Genomic DNA, 14,187 nt, shown 5'->3' with positions numbered 1-14,187 from the left:
TAACTAAACATTATTTGTAGCAGAAAATTTTGAGAAAAAAAAAAGAAAATGCAACATAACGTAGTTAAATATAGCTATAATAGCATCAAAGAAATTTTTTCATGGTTTCCGTTAATTAGCTTTCTAGTTTCAGTTAATTATGGAGATTTATGACCTCTTAGATACTAAAAAGATTATTACAACATATTACAACTGTGTGCCTGACTTCCTCAGACAATTGTCCCTGGAAATCATCAATAAAGTCCCTCCAAACGACATCAAAATATACTCTGATGGAAATAAAATGGATAGACAGACAGGCAGAGGAGTATTTATTGAAACACCTCGAGAGAACTACACTCTTCATCAACGCAACCCCGACTTTTGTTTCGTCTTTCAAAGCGAACTAATTGCAATCGACAGGGAACTAGAAAAAAACTTGAGTGAAGGGCACCTTGGAAATACTTGGATACTATCCGACAGCCGTAGTTCAATTCAACACCTCAAAAATTGGGCCCTCATTAAGATAAAACCAGTTTTTCGATCTCGCAAAATGTAAAGCTCATTTCCCAGCAGCATGAAGTCCACTTTCAATGGATCCCGTCCCACGTCGATATCCACGGAAACGAGTTGGCTGATACTCTTGCAAAGAAGGGACTAGACCATCCAGTCCCCTCCACCTCAGAGCTTACATACCTTGAACTTTTCGCAAGGCAAAAGGCCCAGAACAAACAAAAGTGGCTGCTTCCTCCTATTCACTACTGGTATAAAGCAAAAAGACCAGGACTCTCTCTATCTCTTCCTGGTGACAGGCAGACCAACACTTGCTTATCCCGACTGGCCAGTAGACACCTGAAAAGTCTCACATTTTCTGCCAATCGAAAGATCTTTCCTCTTTGCCCTAAATGCCAACAAAACCAAGCATCACCTGAGCATATCTTGAACTGTTTAGGGTTGGACTGGAGCGACATTCATTCTTCTCCCCTTTTAGTTTCGGACTTCCTAAATGATTATTACGGACAACGGATTTATTGATCTGGGATTTATTGTTGTTGTTACTAATTCCCCTCTGGTCTGACTCCGTCAGACCAGAGGGGAATTAGTAACAACAACAACATATTAATTATATAAGTAAAAGTACAATAAAAATCAAACTGCAAGCAAAGAGGTTCGAACTCGTTGGATGAAAGCGAGACTTGATGAAAATTTTTTTGCACATGTTCTTTTAAAACTCCAATTTGGGACAATTTAAGTTGCATGTCGTTATTCTCCAATATATTAGATTCGGAGTGTTTAAAATTGTGTATTGTACGGATTATCATATAATTATAATGTGTAAGCAGTTTTTATACACATAATTTTTAATAACTGAGTGTTAGAAGGAAATGCTATTTTCAAAAAATATGCGCAATACTAATAAAACTTGCATAAACTTTCAAAACATTATATTTAATATTAAAGGTAACTTGAATAAGATTTTTCATTAAACGTAGTAAATTTAAGCAGTATGTAGTACTTTATGACTATTCAAGTACATTAAGAAAAATTAAGACCTTCAATCTAAAACGACTTATTTTAAATTTGCACCTGAAAACATATCATCAGTTTTTGCTATTACTCACTTACTTCTAAAACTTGATTATTTTAGAATCGTTCTTGAATATAAAGAGCACTTAAAACAGAAAATAACTGCTACGAAACTCTTCATTTTTTATGGCTATCATTTAAACTAAGGATTACAACTTACTGTTCAAATTAAGAACATAAATTGGAATAAGCAAATGTAAACATTTCTCATTTCGGGATTAAAATTGCCAAAATCAGGCATCCTTTACTAGACCTTATAATGTTACTTCCGGGGACTCTAGGATCAATTTTCGACGTGATATAGGAGTCGTAAAACATGATTCCCTCGTAAATATAGCCGTTCTACAAAACAAATGGTTCCACTGGGAAAACATTTTTCAAACAAAATAAAAAGAAAATTCTCTCCTCTTCTAACAGTAGATGGATACTCCTGCTATAGTGGATATCAAATCTGCACAAATTAATGTGTTTCGTGAGTTAAAATTATTGAAGAGTAGCCAAACCCAACTTTTACCTGGTTTGCCTTTTTGAAAAATTATAAAATTTCAAGTATTTGTGATTTTTAACAGAAATCAACTTAATTTATACGAATCAACTCATTTTGCACCATTGACTCTGCATTACTTTTTTAACGATTTTTACGTTTAGATCGAATAAAAACGAATGCTGCAATAAATTGGCTTATAAAAGCAATTTTTTTGTAGTTTATTGCTTTACATATTTTAAGATTTAATGAAACATAATTAAACGGTGACCTTACAGATCAAAAAAATGGCTTATTAATATACAAACATTCTATATAAACTTTACATTTTTCTGCAATGAAAGTTTTGTTGATAATTTAGATGAACTTATGACTTAGTATATCATTATTATTAATATATTGATATAGTTTGATATCGTTGAAATGTAAAAACGTAGTTTATAGCTATAAATATAAACTTTTAACTGAGCTTCTTTGTTTCTGCTACGTGTATGATATCAAAGATATTTCTCATTCATCTAATGTATTTAATTTTAGCAACTAAATCTAGTTTTTAACTCCAGCTTCGTGACTTTATTAATATTGAAAATATAAATATTTGTGGAACATGGCGCCACAAAGGTCATTTTATGCATATTTCTCAATAAGTCACTACTTTTGAAAATTTGTGTTTTAAACTAATAAAACTAATTTCTTAAAGCAAACGAAATTCATTGATCTTTAATAAAATCAAATTTGATGTTTTCAAAATGCAAGCTAGAATAATTCATCTTTGAATAAGAATACTCTGTAAAATAGATTTTACGGATGATGCACTTTGGGTGCGTAATCCGTAAGACCTATTTTACTCCAAAATTCATTTTTACAGTATATGTTAGACCATAATTTTTAGATTAATATATATACTTGATTATAGTGATTCGGTGATTTTACAGTAGTTATATAATGCGTTATATCAGATTTTTTGTTCTGGAACATGCTCCGGGTAAAAATGGATTTTACTGTAAAATGTACATTGAGTGCCGGTACTTTTTATAGTGCATTTGGATTTTTTTAGAATATATGTCCCCGTAGAAGTTTCTTGAGATTTTAATTTATCAGGATTTATTTATTTATTTATTTTGGAAAATATCGAAAAAGCAAACATTTATATTCATTGAACTTTTAAAACACTCTTTTCGAAATTAATTAATATTTTCTTATGGATTTTGTATTTTGTGTAAAATTGCTTCCAAAATATGCACTCGGTCACATTTTCTTGTCACCGTTTCATCACTCGAAACTTCATTCGAATATACATGCGTTTCTGTTTAAAAAATCGGGATCAAGTTACGGTAAAAAGTACAGGTACTTTTTACCATAAAACCCAATTTTTACCAGAACATGTCACGGAATAAAAAATCTTATACATCTCAAAATTTAAATCGGAAGAAAAAACATATTTATTGTAAATTTTCAGTAATAATTACCGTTAAATCACTGAATCACTTTAAATAACTAATTATTACTGTCAAAATTACGTAGTTTGATTTTAATTTTTTTACAATGTGGAAATAAACTAATACGAGAATTCGCTTTTATAATGAAAGATATTGCGTTGAAAGAATCGCTTTTTTAATGCGTATTTAAATAGTCTACAGAAATGACTAAGTCACAACTCTAAGTATAACGCAACAAATATTATTGCTTAAATAAATAAATAATTAAAGCAAAAAATTAATTTGCTCTCTCTGTGCCTCGTAGTATGTGCCTTGTCATTATGAATTCTAAAACTAAATATATAATAAGCTCAGCACAATATTTTCGAGCAAAACTTTGGGGAGTTAAAGCATACTGTAAAGCAAAGACTGATATTATAATTTTGAAAAACTGAGCGAATTTTTTGCATATATTACACAGAAATGTATTGTAATTACTTTAAAATGTAAACGCAGATTTTTTCCCTAGAAATACTGTAAGCAAGACTGCAGTAAATTCAAACGAATTTCATTTTAAAGCTAAGCATTTTTTTAACCTGAAAATAATTTTTAAGTACAACTATAAAATAGTCTATTGGGAATTAAATTACTACTCCTGTTAAATATTTTACTAATATTTTTTGTGAAGCAAAACAAACAATAAATTTATAAACTTTATGAAAGAGAATAAAAATAGCATCATTTTCTTATTTTAAAATATGCTATTGTCCCACTAAGTCATTTTTTTTATACATTTTGTTAAAACTACTTTTCAGATTCGAAAACATTATCCTAGAATAATATTTACTTGGACATAAAATTTCATTGTTTTTTTCTCTTACACAATTTTGGTTGAAAGAAATCTCTTTATGTGCGATACAAGTATACAACCATATTTTTATTATTAAACTTCATATACATATATATTAAATTTTCGTTTGAACAAAATCATACACTTGCCCTAAGGTATATACAGTTATTCTTTAAAATCTTTTAGTAAAACATGCCTCACCCTAGAATTTGAGGAATTTCGATAGTTTTAATCCGCAAAATTGCTTAATGAAAATTTTAATAATGAGTACAATCATGACTGTTCCAAAGTTACCAGATTTTGATTACCTCATTCGCAAACACAAATAAAAAAAATATTCAAAATTATTAGAAAAATTATTTAATCAACAGAAACTAAATCAGTATTGAAAATAAATTTTGTATTTATTAAATAATTTTATTGTCGCATGTAACCTTATTGTATTTCCACTGAAAATGAACTAAACAAACAAAACAACAAATAGTATGTTTGTTTTTTTAACAAAATGCAGTTTAAAGACTGGTGATTAACAAAATGCAATCTTAGCACTGGTGATCCCCTACAAAATTTTTAGGGTCGAAAATCTCAAAATTATTGCAGTTTGAAAATTGCAGTAATTTTATTGTGGCGTCAACGCTAAGAATTCTACAATAAATATGTAGTTGCATTGGAGTTAGGATTACATTTATTGGAGTTAGGTTACGTTATGATTTCAGTTAGGTAATGGACTTTGGAGTTAGGTTGTGGTTGAGCTTTATCAAATGAACAGTGGAATATGAAATAAACAGTTTATTTGGTGGTGCCATCCATCGTGAAAAGGGGGAAATATTAGACTTTTTGTATTAAGTAGATTTGTCGTTACATAAACATTTTTCACACAGTTAGTAGTTTTAATACCTTCTTCTTTACGGTTATTTAACTGTTTTAGCTGACCCTTGTAGAAACTACTAAATTAATTGTTGTTTAATCCTTTTTTTAGAGAAATTTCTAATGGTTTAGAAATTTTTAATAAACTATGCGAATAACTAAAAGTCGGTTTGATTCTTTTGTGTTGTTTATCTTAGCCTCTGGATTTGACGCTCTATTTAAAATTTTTAGTTCTATGAATCTTGTTCTTACTTATTTTCAACTGTCAATACTATAAACCATATTTTTTTCTAAAAACTTATTAATTTAATTTAAAAAGATTTATATTTAAACGATGAAAAAGATATTTCGTTTAAAATGACCTAAATTTTTTAAGGGAAATTTCAAAAACAAACATAAATTTATAAATTTAGGAGGAAGAGGTTTATCATTGAAGCAAAAAAATCTGGGAATAAATATCTATTTCCGAATGTAAAACTATGTGATAGCTTTTGATGTGAAATTGTTTGAAACCCATACTTTCAAATTAAATATATTTTGATTAGACAAAAAGACAAGTCAAATTTCTGTTCTCTCTAGTGCTGTATGAATTCAGATATAAAACTTTTTGACAGCATCAATTTAAAATTTATTTTAATTTTTTCACTCTAACTCAGTGTAAAAGTAATTAAGTAATAAAAATAAATCTTGTTATAAAATTTCTAAGATACAGAGAAGTATAAATTCATAAACAGATTTTAAAATAGTTAAATTGTAAAAAAAACTTATTTCTTATAATCGCCGATGCTTTAAAATTGTAAAATAATTAAAATTGTGCCAAATATGTAATTTATTAATTTATTTAGTAAAGGGAGTGTGCATTATCTCCATCTTAAACATAAATGTTTAAAATCCTTATCAAAATCCAAGAAATTAACAAACGGAAATTATAATCAAGAAGAAAAAAGAAACATTTTGTAAGAAGTTGAAGAATTAAAAAATGAGAAATTATGAGAATGAGTGCGAGATTGAAGACATCAATATCTGTTTGACTGCCGGAAGACTCTCTTCTGTTACAACAATACAAACAAGCTGTAGCTTTTCTGTAAATTAACCTGAAAAATATACTTCTGAAACAACGATTTTATATTTACTTTAAATTTACTGCAGTATAACCGCAGATTTAAAGTATGATTACTTTTTATATTTATGATTTTAAAGCGACTTCACATAAACTAACGTTATTTTACAGAGAAAGCTACATAATTTCTTTAAATATATTACTGAAAAATTACTTCGCATTATTTACAAAACAACTGAAGTATTTTTACAGTTTAAATTGATCAACAGATATTTTACACTTGACTGTGAAGTAACTTTAAAAGACACTTCATTTGTACAGCAAAACTGCAATGTATCTTTAGCTAAGTTAAATTAATTAAAAATTCTTAATCAGATCTTAAAACTATATTACTCTTAAATATTTAAAAACCTTATTTTGGTTTCTGTCAAAATATAATTTTTTTTTCATCTTGCAGAAATTGTTTAATACGCACAAAACTAAAAAGTACTACAACTACGATAATTTAGTGCTAAAATGAATGCTTAATATAAAATTATAGAGAAAAAATTTTGTTGGGAAATACAAATATACTTGTGCATTGATAAAGTGTGCATTGATCAAGTACAGTATACAATATACAGTATACATTGACAAGTTTATACATTGAACCAAATCCGGAGATTAAGGATTAATGTATAAACTACCAGTAACAAGCTATTGTAAATTACTGATAACTACATAAATTACAAGAGATTGCGATAACCTGCACCACATCTAAACCCTAAATCTCCATTTAGATTGTAATATAGAGGTGTAAAACACATTTGATGCAGCGATGTCATTTAGTGTTCAAATAGGATTTCTCCCAAGATATTTCCAATAACACATCATCACAACTATAATATAACGTCTATCTATCTCTAAACTACTAGTTTAACCTAAATCTTAGTTAAATATATACACTTTATGATTTTAAGGAATTACCATTATGAGGAAGCAAATCAGACTAATTTTTTCATTTGTTTTTAATGTCAGTTAGTTTAATATTGAAAGCTATAAGAAAATCTGCTTTGAAATACTGTATTTTTTATTTAATTTTATTTATTTATTTATTTTGAAACAATTATAACCCCATTTTAGGCAAACAGATGTTTTTAACCTGTTGTTAAAACCATGTTTAAGGCAATTCCTTGATAAACTGCACTAGTTTTATTAAATGATTTTAAAAACTAGCACGTTTTCATTTACCAAAGAAAATGTTGTTGAACTTTCAATTTTTATTGATGCAGGCTAGTTAACAGTTTATTTATATATGATATTTTTTAATTTTTCTACGAAATTACAACGAAAGCAAAAATTATATTAATTTGATTATCAAAAATATTGGTATACATAAATGCTTTTTTATACACAGTTGTGTGCAGTAATCTAATAATCACAAGCACCTAGTTACCATGGCGCGTAAAACATCGAAGATGGCTCACAATGTTTTAATAAAATTTAACAAAAAATCTAAAGACTGTCATACTACTTTCGATTCTATAAAATGATGGCACATAAAAATTTGCTCTAGTACCTAGAAAGTTTTATTTTTAGTAGACTTCCGGTTATTTGTAAAACGAAGTTTTACTTTTTTTCAAGTAAAAGTCAATTTTATCTGCAAAATATAGTTTTACAAATCATTTAAACTTATTTTATCCAATTTTTTCGGCCTCTCTCTTTACTGTGTTTCATTACTAATTTCTTTTCTCTTAGTAGAAAAACTATTTTAATATTAGTTTTAATTTTTATTTTACGTGAGCAAAGCATAAATCGCAACTTTCATATCAATATTGGAAATTATTATTTATGTTTTCCGGGCTACCCAAATGTCATCCCAGGATACTTACAAATATAGATTTTAATTCTAAAACTTTTATGAGAGTAATAATTAATTAATATATTTTACACCATTACTTTAAAAAAAAGTATAATAATAACTACATCTCTAGAGTTTCACTGGTATGTATACTTTTTCGAGAAAATGATTTCTATATTCTACATTTTCAGTTAATTTTTCAAAATAAGTTGCTTTAAAAACGCAAGAATGTAGTTAACCTTCAAGTCATGAAATTTTTATTTTACCAGGAATCACAAAGTAAGGCCTATAATGAACTACACTTGCCTTTATTGATTAAGATCGAAAATAACGGGCACCTACTTATGATAAAAAGTTTTATAATAAATCTATATTTGATACAAAACAATTTAACCGAGACAAAGTTTAACAATTGAAATAAATATAAATTTTCATTATGGATTTTATACATAAACGATAATGAACTAAGCAATTAAACTTCGCCCAGTGAACCCCACTATAAATATCGTTTCTTTTTTTTTTTCAAATTTTTTAATTGTTGACCTTCCTAATGCTATGCATCAAAAACTATTTTAACTATCAATCCTTTTATTATGCATTATATTAATAGTTGCTAGCTTAGAAATTATAATTTTTATAATAATATATATAGTTTATTTATATTATTATATTTATATATATTATATTTATTTATAATAATATATATAATATATTATATATAAATAATATTTTTTGATGAAACAGTAAAAAAGTATTTTAACGTCATTCAAATAATAAATTAATATTTAATAAGAGAAACTTTATTTTTAATATGTTAACATACGTTTCAATAAGTGTTCATTGGAAAAAACTTTAATTCGCTTAAGTTTTTCATGTAAACAACATTAGTTAGTCGTTCTTTAAATAAAATATTTCAGAAATTCAAACTTAAATAAATTGAAAATTATCTTCTGTTATATAAGCGACCACAAAATGTAGATAGAGAACTATGAAGACCGGATTAAAAATATTTCCTTCAATCATTGAAAAGGCTTTAAAACTTTATATAGTAATAAATAACAGAAATATTACAGAAATTGCATTTTCAACATAACTTCAACATTAGTGACAAAAATTGTCATAAAATCATTATAGTCATGTTATTGGTTCAATATAATTACTCCAAGATACACCAAAATCTACTTTTTTATGAAAAAAACTACTAAAAAAAATCTACTATTAAAAAAAATCGTTATATAAATAAAGGCACAATTATCTTTGAGAGCGTAGCTTTCCAGGAAAATCGTACCTTTCGTAATTGTAACATATGGTATATTATAAGTTGAAAATTATTTATTAAATATTCTTAAAAATAATATAGTACCAAACATAAACTAAAAAGTTTTGAATCTATTAACTAATTCAATCTTATATTCAAAACAATTCTTTCATATTAGTAAGGCACTTCCATAAAATTTTCGTTACAGCATATAAAACTTAGTAAATATAAAAACTAAAATTCATACTTACATATACTTTCTAGGCAATATTTGCATACGTATTTTCCAATTCAAGTTATTCTAAGTTTCTAAATATTGTTTGTGTAGTCCTTCTATCAGACAATTTAGTAATTAATTACATTTTCTTCTAAAGAAATGCATTTTCGTTTCAAATTGCAGAAAACTAGTTTCATAGTAATTGCGAAGAATTATCATCTGTGTCTGTGTCTGTTACCATAGAAATAGATCTAACAGTTCATTTTGCACTTTTATACTATTTGTCATCCAATAATTAGTTTCTAACATTCCTACAAAAGTATACATAAAGAGCTTCTAGGTTTAAATGCTCAGTAATATGCAATTCAATTTATTAACTCATTCCAAGATTTGAATAGTTTCCAACTACTATTTTCTTTTCATTTATTTCTTACAATCAGAAGAATTTTAATGATAACTATAAAAGAAGCAAGAGCTATTTCTGAAATAAATATACGAACAAAAATATAAAACCACTCGATACACAGAATTATTTTTTGGCGGCGCACTAAATTGGCGTGGCGTCGTTTGGCGGTCGTTCTGCCGTAATGAAAGAAGTCTTTTGAAAGAGGGAATTTGCAAAAGAAAGAAAAAGAAATGGAGCCTTCATAGTGTGGGGGAGCTGCCGCGATCTCTGAAATCGAGGAAGAAACTGCGGAGATCGGATGTCGACTGGATCGTAGGGAGAAGAGGTTCGGATTTCCTGGATCAGCGCATGCGTTCTTTCTTCTGTCGAGTTTTGACTGTTAAAAGAACGTTCACGTGAGATATTTAACAAAATGAATGTATTTTAATTGCAATTTATTCTTCCATTCTTATTTCGTTATAATGAGATTATCCTCCTTAAACCTTAAAATATTGATGTTATCAAAGACATATTAATACAGAGACATTTTTCTAATCTTATCTGGGATTATAGAGGCATAATTTTGTTTTTCCAAGCACCTCAAAACATATATTTTATGTTATAATTGCTTTTAACGTTCTGAAACCAGGTTGAACTTCAGTTGTTTTTGTGTTCTGTATTCCTACAAATCAGGCCCTTATTATTGCACGGGCCTACGAGGTCTGAGCACTAGGCACAGCTTTTGTAGATGTACCAAATGTCTGTTATTAGTATTTATTTTTTACAATTCCTCCCTACTTAATTAATATTTGACATGCATACTTCTACAGTTTGTAAAACATTATTAGTTTGATTTATTACTAAATTATTTTCATGAACAATAATCTTTCAGTGTCTATGATTATGCTAAAATTATATAAATAATATAATTAAAATTCGATACTCTTACCTATTTTCAAAAAAAAAAAATTGTAGTATTTTATACAAGATCCTTTATTAAGATTTCCTTAGAGCAGAAAGATATAATATTTTTTTAATAAAATCTATACAGATATTGCTAATATTTTGGATTATGATTTTAAAAGTGCAACTCTTATAACTGAGACTTTTTGACTTTGAAAATAGCAAATTTCTAGGGAGGCACTAAAAGTAAAATCAGGACCTGTATCCAGGTTCATCATACCCTGGCAAACTGCTTCATTAATAATTCAGTCCGTCCAGAGCCATCATAAGTGTGGGGCAAAACGACACTTATCTAGGGTCTCACACCGAAAACATTATAAGTTATATAATAATACGTTGTAGAAAAAGAGGAGAAAAAAAACAAGTCAAAATAGCTCCGAAACAAAATTATGCATTTTTTATTGAGCATAGTGACATGTAAAATTGAAACAGCATGCAGTCATTTTTGAGCAGAGTGCATAGTCTCAAAAATAATGTGGCGAGGGGTAATTTGTTGGCTGTTGGTAGATTTTGAACCAAGTATGGGTTCATAAAATGTTCTAAGCATCATCATCGTTGCTCACAGCAGCCCGGGAGAGTTAGGAATTATATAAGTGCAGCCACAATGACACTTCATGACATACATTGCCTCACTTAAAAGATACATCACTTCAAGATTCATCTAGATTCAATTCATTCACTTTAAGATACATCGAGTTAAACAAAAAGTGAAATTAAAACTACCGATTTCCTCACTAAGTTATTGGGACGATACTTTTCAAATTGCAAACCTTTGTACCATTGAAAATGGAAACTAGTATGTTTTAATGTGTCATTACGATAGCCACTATATAAAGCTTCCCGTCTCTCTAGTTTGGAGCATGCAGTTATGTTGGTTAGTGCATCCTATATGAACCCGGAGGTTATTGGTTCGAATTCTGCCGGCAGCCAATGACCATTTCTCTCTCCACATCATTTTTGAGACTATATTTGCTTTGGAGCTATTTTGACATATTTTCGCTCAATTTTGAAAACCCTTTTTTTGCAGTGTAATATTATTTTCAAAATTGTAAAAACTCTAATTATTATTTTTTTCTAATTTAACTTGAAACATAGTATTGAAGTTGAAAATTCTTGATTAGTTTTCATCATAAAAAAGAAATAGAAAAGAAGGCAGTAGTCCCCACATATCCAGAAGCCCCGAAAGAAAACAAAAACTTTACAGAATTGAAAATTACTGAATTATTTAATTGGAACCGTTAAAGGCTAATTTCCTCGGTAATAAGAATCAATAATGATGGGTATATGAAATATAAAAATGAAGTGATAATACATAATTTGAAGAGAAGTTACTCCATAATATTTACATGTGTTATGTTGTTACTGTCTTGCCTAGGCTAGCCTATTTAAGCCGGTGAAAATGGGTAAGAAGACCAAGAGGGAAAAAGAGTTTTTTTGGTACTCAGAATTCGAAATCGGAGCTCCACTGGAACTAAATTTAAAAGCTGCCAATAACTAGTTGCAGTTTTCTAATATCTGACCTATGGGAGCCACTGTTAAATACAATTGAAAATTGTTTGTGGGAAAAAATACGAGATGAAATGTTTTAATTTTCTTAAAGTTTTTAATTTGTTTGAAGTTTTTTTTTATTTATTTACTTTTTATTTTTCGATTTTCGTTATGGTTATATATATATTTTTTTTTTATATTTTTGATGATTTTCAATCTATATATAGTTTTTACTTGTTTTTAAGGTGCCTCTTTTTCTTTACCTTTTCCTTTGTAAAAATATTTACTTTTAATCGTTTTAATTAAATTCAGGTCATGAATAATCAAAAAAAAATTTTTTTTAGTTAATTATTTGCTTCTGTAACGTAGTATACCTTTATAACATATGGTTTATTCTAAATGTTAATTCCAAATTTAAATGATGTTAATAAATCTCGAAAGAAAGAATTGAACACTAACCTCCCGGTTCAGTTCTAATGCATTGCTTTAAAAAACAGAACAACAGTGCTTTAAATTCATTTTGCGATTTCTTAACGTAAGTAGTGTACTAAAAAAACGAAAGTTGTAATTTACGTAAAAGAACATGCACTCCAAACAATATACTTTACTCCGTTACAAAATGCCTCTGTAGCTTTTCTGTTTAAAAGCTTCACTAAATTAGATAAGATTGATTTTATTTCTTTCAAGTACTTTAACAATATTACTTAAAATTATCTTTCATATGATTATTTTCTCATCTTTTAGCCCATTAACAAGTGCTCATTTACAACTTGTCAGAAACAAAAATTTCAAGACCCTCAAGAAAACTATTTGTTCTAATGAATAAAGTGCTTTTTGTCCTTTCTTTTAAGTTAAGAAAAAAGGATTCAAAACAACTTTAGGTTACTGTCATTGGAGACTCAGAGAATTCTCTATCATTAATGGCGCCAACATCGGTCAGTTGATTCTAATTGAAGAACCAGAGTCAACATTTGCGATTTCGCCTTAATTACTCCGGGGAAAAGGATTGCATTGACAGCGTGCGTGACGTCGACCAGCATTTCCGAGTGGAGTGGAGTGGACAGAATCCTTCATAATTCGCCGTTATGGAATAAATTTTCTGGAGATGATAAAGTGGAAACAGCATTTCTTGGCGTTGAAAGGAGACAACTAAACTTTAATTAAATTTTCGAAAATACATAAATAAAATTGAATCTATAATGGCTTGAGTTCGAATTTAAAAACTAATTCTTTGTTAAAATGATGTTGCAATTTTTATTGTATAAAAGAAAGTTATGTATTTTAGTTAACCATTAATAAAAAGGAATTTTTCGTGTACGATAAAATGTTTTTAATATTCATGAAATGAAAAAAAAATATTTAATAAACGTTATAAAAATTTTGCTTTGATATATTACTTTATAAATTTTGTAGATAATTTGCATAGTCGATGTTAAAAATAGATATAAATGATCTAATTTAAGAGTTAAAAGAAAAGGAAAAACATTTCAGAAACAGGATAAAAATAAACAGAATAAAATCAAATTATGACAAAAGCTGAAAAATTATTAATTCACGAAATTTTGTTTTAAATATCTCTATAATAGAGAACATCAAAGCTTTTATGGTTCAAATATGTTTAACTTTCAATTATATGGTAATGTTTATTTGTTATTAAGTAGAGTAGACATGATTAAGAAATAAGTAGCTGAAAAAATTATAATAGTGTATTAATATTTTTAATGATACATTTGGTCATTTTTTTCTTCGAAAATAGAAAAAGAATAGTAAAAAATGATTTAGAAATTATTT

The 14,187-nt window shown here is 27.8% G+C and overlaps 1 protein-coding gene across 1 annotated transcript in view; it reads right to left on the bottom strand.

Annotated features, from left to right (window-relative positions):
* Window positions 1-10,280, bottom strand: part of LOC107443124 (chondroitin sulfate N-acetylgalactosaminyltransferase 1) — a 36,695-nt gene extending 26,415 nt beyond the window's left edge. Inside the window, exon 1 of the mRNA XM_043043853.3 lies at window positions 9,595-10,280. The gene's annotated coding sequence lies outside the window, so the exon portion shown is untranslated. The remainder of the gene's footprint in view (window positions 1-9,594) is intronic.
* Between the last annotated feature and the right edge of the window lie 3,907 nt (window positions 10,281-14,187).

Source organism: Parasteatoda tepidariorum, chromosome 7, assembly GCF_982258835.1.
Source record: "Parasteatoda tepidariorum strain Cologne lab strain chromosome 7, Ptep-v5.0, whole genome shotgun sequence".
In the NCBI taxonomy this organism is placed as follows: domain Eukaryota; kingdom Metazoa; phylum Arthropoda; class Arachnida; order Araneae; family Theridiidae; genus Parasteatoda; species Parasteatoda tepidariorum.
Note: the sequence above shows the minus strand (reverse complement) of the source record. Positions and strands in the feature narration are given on the sequence as shown.